This window comes from Lathyrus oleraceus, chromosome 7 (genome assembly GCF_024323335.1).
Source record: "Lathyrus oleraceus cultivar Zhongwan6 chromosome 7, CAAS_Psat_ZW6_1.0, whole genome shotgun sequence".
Classification (NCBI taxonomy): domain Eukaryota; kingdom Viridiplantae; phylum Streptophyta; class Magnoliopsida; order Fabales; family Fabaceae; genus Lathyrus; species Lathyrus oleraceus.
Window position 1 is genome coordinate 119,299,628 of NC_066585.1, and position 7,133 is coordinate 119,306,760.

Sequence of the window (7,133 nt, forward strand, 5' to 3'; positions counted from 1 at the left end):
CACTTGTACAACAGAGGCAAACAGCAGACAATGGTACCACCTCCCTTTGCATTCCTCATATGCAAAGAGAAATAAGTGTCACCCAACAGAGTAGGAACGGGATTAAGAGTAGAGAAAATCCTAATGGCGTTCACATCCACAAACTTGTCGATGTTGGGGAATAACACTAGCCCATAGATGAGAAGTACAAATATGGCCTCAAAGGCGTCCTCACTCATGGCCTTCCCAAACATAGTAGCGTGATCAATGAAGAAATCAGACGGGAGACCTTGAATTCCACCTTTGGTAGTCATGTGAGCACCAATAATAGATTCATCTATACACAACAGATCAGCAATCTCTTGAGAAGAAGGAACTCTCTCCAAGCCACTGAACGACAACTGGTCTAGGATAGGTATGCCCATAAGATAAGCATACTCCTCAAGCATGGGCAAAAGCTGGAAATTCGGAAAAGTGAAGCAACGGTACAAGGGATCATAGAACTGCACCAACACACTCATTAGACCTTCATCCACTTGAGTAGCCAGAATAGACAGAAGCTTCCCATGACGAGCCTTGAATTCCAAGGGATCTAATACATAGGATGTCAAACTCCTTAACTCTTTCAAGTCGGGTTGTCTGAAACTGTACTTCTTCGTATTCCTTCTTTGCTTATCCATGTCTGAAAATTTGCAAATAGACCTCTTAAGTTCCTTGAAAGTTTTCTCATTGTTGATGATATGGATGTGTATGAATGCATGAATGCATGGATGCAACAATCACACTCAAGGATCAAGCAAATAACACCACACAAAGGTCATGGGATGGATCAAGTCATCCTTAATATCAATCATCCATTTTGGTGGATTATGGTTTACACCTTATCAACACCCAAGTTCCATTGATATTAAGGATACACAAGAACGGATCAACCACGAATCAAGGGTTTGTTGCGAGTCGCGAGCATGGAGTCTTGGTTAAGAACCACCCAAAGGGAGTGTACTATGGTTAAACCTGACAATCATGTTCTACAAGAGGTTCCCATAGTCATCATCCCATCTTTCGGATATTATCGGATAAACGACTACTCGTATTCCAAAAATATTCTCAAGAGAGACTCTTATAAGTGTAGTATCGCGTAACAATCGTATCAAATCTTAAACTTGAACGATCTTCGCACTACGTCCTAAAAATAGGCCAAGATGGGCGTGGTAAACTAAGGTCCTAGGCTTCTAAGGAATATATTGGAAAAAGTAATGCCTAACCACGACTACTCGTGTGACATTATTGATCCCAACATAACCTCCACCAAGTGAATGGGCTTGCAAGTCAACTTGCTAAGGAATAACTCCACACAAGTCAACAAGACTATGCCATTCTCCTATCCTAACTGCACTCGAGTTCGGGTATAGAACTCATCTCACGAAGATCACCAAGCATACCAGGAATTAATATTCAAACAATTCATACATTACAAACAGTACAGTAATCCCAAATTTGCACAAGAATATGTCACAGATAATATAAACAATACAATAAATATGAAAAGTAGGCAAAACCCACTAGGCAAATGATATTCCCCAGCAGAGTCGCCACTTTTCTGTAGCGGGGTATTCGTTACCATTAGAGATATTGACTAAATCCAAGGTAAATCTTTTCCATAGTTGAGATATAATTATCCTATCCCCATAGCATTGATGATAAATCTTTTCCATCTAAGAGAGCTAGTGATATACTTGTCGATCTTTATCCAAGTTGAAGCGCTTCTCATGATGATGCAAAGTTCTCATACTTGTGGGTGACTAGTTGAGTATTCTCCTTAAAATGACAAAATGTATTTTCATTAAAAATGAATCAAAACATACATCTTTGTTACTTTTATCTCGAACTACGAGGTTTTGATCCTCCATTGCACTTTGTTGGTACATAGGCATGATACTTCAAAAGTCTTGGCAAACACAAAATTAAGAAAAAAACATACTTCTTTTCCCATCTCTCAAATCTTTTGCAAACAACACCTTTTTCAAACTAAAACATACATATTTTCAAAGAGGTTCCCATGGAGTACCATGGATGTTTAAGGTGCTAATACCTTCCCTTTGCATAATTAACCCTTGGACCTGTATCTCTTTTTATTAGTTTTATTTTAAAACTTCTTTGGGTTTTGTTTGTACTTTTTCCCTTTTCCTTGGAAATCATATAAGCGTGGTGGCGACTCTTACTTTATGAGTTAAGTTAATCAATAGCTTAATCTCAAAAATTTTACCGCTATAAATACTAAGTGAGTTTTGGAAGTTGTTATGTATGCCCAGAGAGCGTCATCTAACTTTTTAGACCAATCTTTCGTGGATGTAAAAATTGTCTTTTCCATAATCTATTCCAACTGCCTATTGGATACTTTTACTTGTCCACAAGTTTGAGGATGATAAGGTACGAATACTTTTTGTTTCGGATTATATTTTGAAAACTTAACTTTGAAATACTTGTTGTAGAAGTGTGCCCCCTTCACTGATCAATACTTTAGGGACACTGAACCTAGGAAAAACATTATTTTTCAAAAAGTTAGAAATAGTTTGGGCATCATTAGCAACACATGCAATGGATTTAACCCATTTGGTTGCATAATCCATACATACAAGAATGTAAACATGAGATTTAAATGGTGGAAAAAGACCCATGAAGTCAATTCCCCGACAATAGAAGGGTTCTACCTCTAACATTCCATTAATGGACATTTAATCTCGTTTTGTAATGTAACCTATTTTTTGGCATTTTATATTTTCTTGAACATACAACTTACAATCTTTAAATAGAGTTAGCCACCAAAAACCGTTTTGAATACTTTGGCTACAGTTCTTTCCCCACTATGGTGGCCTGCATAAGCTGAGCTATGATAGTGCCACTTAATGTTTCTAGCCTTCTCACCTGCTACACACTTGAGAATCAAACCCTCAACACTAATTTTAAATTAATAAGGCTTATCCCATAAATAATGATTATCCTCTTTGTAGAATTGTTTTTTTGCTACCAGGTGTAGTCTTTAGGGTCATTCGTGGTAGCTTTGTAATTGGCTATATCAGCGAACCACGGTCTTTCACTGATTGCCATCAAGTGGTCATCAAAAAGCTCTTTAGTAATTTTCTTTTCCTTCTGAAATCACTTCCTTATTCTCCAACCTAGATAGGAGATAAACTACCACATTTTCAATGCCCTTTTTATCTTTTATTTCTAAGTCAAACTCTTGTAACATCAATATCCATCGGAGTAACCTCGACTTAGAATCTCCTTTTTTGAAGAGATATTTCAATTCTACATGATTTTTAAAAATGACAACTTTCGAACTAATTAAATATGTGAATACCACGACTAGTAATTATTTTCCGGTGGTGGTATAATTCCCCTGATTCTAGTAATTATAGCAATTATTACGGGTGCACTAACTAACTTTTCTTTAATAACATGAAAAGATTTTACACAATCATCATCAAATTAAAAGTCATTTTCTTTCACTAGGAGTTTGCAAAGAGGTTTTGCAATATTCGAGAAGTCTTTTGTGAATCGTCGGTAACAACTGCTATATCATAGAAAACATTTTAATACTTTATTTGTGGGGGGGGATAAATTTTCAATTACCTATATTTTGGCTTGACCAACCTCGATTCCCTTTGATGAGAGTTTATGTCCTAAAACGATACCTTCGGTTACCATAAAGTGGCATTTCCCAGTTTAAGACTAGGTTCATTTCAGTACATCTCTTTAAAACAACATTAAGGTGATCAAGATATTTATCAAAATCACTATGAAATACAGAAAAATCATCCATAAATACCTCGATAAAAGTTCCAATCATATCACAAAATATATAAATCATGCACCTTTGAAAAGGTTCAGGAGCATTTCATAATCCTAATGGCATCCTACGATAAGAAAACACTCCAAAAGGGCGTGTGTCATACCCTGATTTTGGTCCTAAATTTTTTTTCATTTTTTCATTTTTATTTGACACTTGGCCTAAGGTTCATTTGCATACATTCATTCCCAAATCCATATTTTTGTTACACATTGGTCATTGTCTATGCCTTTTGATCATGGTGCTTTTGATTATAAAATGGATTTTAATTATTTGACTTTTTAACTTTCAATTTGATTTTAATTTCGAATTAAGTTTAATTCCAAATTTCAATTTAATTTTAATTGGTATTTTTACTAATGATTCAAACTCTAATTGATATTAATTTTCAAATAAATGCTAGAATTGATATCAAAGTAATTTTAACAAATTATGAATTAATTTGATTTTAATTTGGTTTTTACTGATTTGTTATTATTATTTAAATTGATATTTAAATTAGTCTTGGATTATTTCTAAAAAATCCATTTTTTATAACCAAACATGATCTATTTTTCATCCATAAGTTCATCCCAAATCAAAATAATACATACACACATTTCATAACATTTAGCTTCCAAACATTTCCAAACTCATTTTCATACATACATTTTCATGTCCAATTACATTCAATAACCATTGCATTTGCCAATTTCATTCCAATTTCCAAAATACATTTGCGCTCAAAGCGCATAAATCATAAAACCATGACATTACACAAGCATTACAACATTTCCATAAATTACAAAGTCATGTTCCAAATTGCATTTCACAACATTTTCTTACAAGTTCATCATATTACATAAATCCTACAAATACAATCTTAATGAACAATCAAAACTCCATCAAGAATCTAAATTCAAGCATTCCAATAATTCATTCCAAAAAAAAGAATCCAACAACAGCATGATGATAATCCATCATCCAACAAAAAAAACAAGCAAATGGAATGTCCAAAAGAATTCCCCATGAGTCATGATTTATCCTCCAAGATGCATGTTAGCTTGCTTCCATCATGATTCCTTCATTCACAAGTAGCATTGCCCATGTCAGGTTCACTTCCACCAACCTACAAAACCAACCAAGCCACAACCACGCATTAGCACATTGCCATGAGGTTCAAGCAGAAGAAAGTCATATGTTCAAAGAAGTTAATTCGCAGTGAATTTAGAAGCCTAGTACTGTGCTAGCATAAATGTTCATCAAACCACTTCTCAACTTCTAACCGAATGAACAATTGAATTTCTAAACAGTTCACAACTCAACCTCCGTTCAAAACCTGCAAAGATTCACTACGACAATCAAGAAAATATCCAACCTCAAGCTGCTGTTGCTGTTGCAGCAACCAGTTCGCCTAATGAAACCGTCAAGCTCGCAAGAGAAAATTAGAGAAAATTTTGGAGCATGTTTTAGAGAAAAAACAGAAATTGAAGTTACCCTGCAATTGCCGAATCCTGTCAACAGCGGTTCAGTGAACTTCTCTTCTGTTTGAATCTTGATGCGTAAGTTCAGTCCAACTCCCTCAATTGGAATTTTGATGCGGCAGCAGACGAGGTTTTGGAAAGGATTTCTCAATGTTTTCAAATGCAACCCTTGGCCTATTACGCATTCTTTGCAACTGCATCACGACTTCTAAGCATTGCATGCTCTACCTATCTGTCACGGGCCTGATTTAGGAAGCTTCCTGGCGCCAAGGTATCTGCCTCTCCGACCTGAACCAATCCGCAATCCGGTCATTTAACAGACCTCAAACCTGCAGCGGAAACGTGTTACAAAAGTATAATCAACCATCGACCAAAAGCCACAAATTAACAAAATTCATAACTAGCTAACCAATTCCCTAACCGTTGGTCAAGGAACTCCATGACAGTTTAATCACTATTGTTGTCGCAGCTTATGTCATCTTGCTTTGCAACAGCATCACACCATCATTATCCTGCAGGAAATGGCCATGGATTAGTCCTGCATCCATTAGTACCTGTCATAGCACAACACAGCTAAGTTATCAACAAGTAGAAGTACGTGCCGAGGTAAATGGGCAAGGATAGGTCTCATTGCTAGCTTTACAGATATTGATCGCAGTTCGTGCACAGACCTCGATTCATTCAGTTATGATGAGAGCCTTGTTCCTTCATCTGGAAACTCAGACAGCAAACTTATTCAATCTTTTTGTGATAGTCTTCCTTTCCGTCGGTTGGATTCTCCGTCATTTGTATCATGTTCTAAAGATTTTCAGGTTAACACAGAATCTGGAGGCCAAGTTGATACAAAAGGAAATGATGAGACAGTATTAGCTGCTGCACAGACTCTGTGTGAAATTAAAACTCGGTCACAAAGCCAGAGCTCAGATGGAATTTTAAGATGGCAAAGGAAACCTTCACATAAGGCCATGAAGCTTGCTATTTAAAGCCGAAATCAAAACACAGAATCAAAACAAGAAGGCTATTCATCTGGAAACAACATGATGCAAGGTGAAAACAACAACACTTCTATGCAGATTTATTCTCCGGAGTTTGCTAATGTTCAAATGAACACCACCATGATGAACAACAATGGAGTTCAATCTGATTTCAACAATTACCAAGCAGTACCACTGCAACAAGTTCAAACCTTGAGTAAGAAATCAGACGATGGATACAATTAGAGAAAATACGGACAAAAAACAAGTGAAAGGAAGTGAGAATCCGAGAAGCTATTACAAATGCACGTACCCGAATTGTCCAACGAAGAAAAAAAGTTGAGAGATCCGTCGAGGGACAGATTACTGAGATCGTTTATAAGGGTACTCATAATCATCCTAAGCCTCAATCTACTAGGAAAAACTCGTCGAATGCTCTTGTGATTGTTCCTGCTAATCCAAATGGAAATGAAATCATTGATCAATCATATGGATCATTTGGCAATGGACACAACAACCAGCACAACAGGTCCAATCCCCTCCTTTCAACTTAGACATGCTGCAGCCTCAAAGAAGCTACGGATTTTCAAGGTTTTTGAATCCAATGGAGTCTTACATGAATCCGCAACAACAACCGCTACAGCATCAACACTGCTGTTTGCCGATACCCTCAACAAGCCTCTATTCCTCGTCGACATGTTGACATTGGTCCGCCCAAAAATCTCAACGGACAGTATTTTGATAACCGCAATCCGAATATTTGTTACAGCGATGAAGTTTTTGTTGGAACCTTGCATAACGATAGAATATCCTTCTCTAGATATCCAATCTCTCAACAGACCGAATCTTATGGAACTAAGAACGAGC

The 7,133-nt window shown here is 36.6% G+C and overlaps 1 long non-coding RNA gene across 1 annotated transcript; it reads right to left on the minus strand.

Annotated features, from left to right (window-relative positions):
* Nucleotides 1-4,581: 4,581 nt before the first annotated feature.
* LOC127105447 (uncharacterized) lies at nucleotides 4,582-6,112 on the minus strand. The gene is made up of 4 exons (XR_007795001.1): nucleotides 5,964-6,112; nucleotides 5,714-5,846; nucleotides 5,306-5,621; nucleotides 4,582-4,937 (listed from the first exon to the last, which is right to left on the minus strand). It is a non-coding gene; the product is annotated as an uncharacterized LOC127105447 (long non-coding RNA).
* Between the last annotated feature and the right edge of the window lie 1,021 nt (nucleotides 6,113-7,133).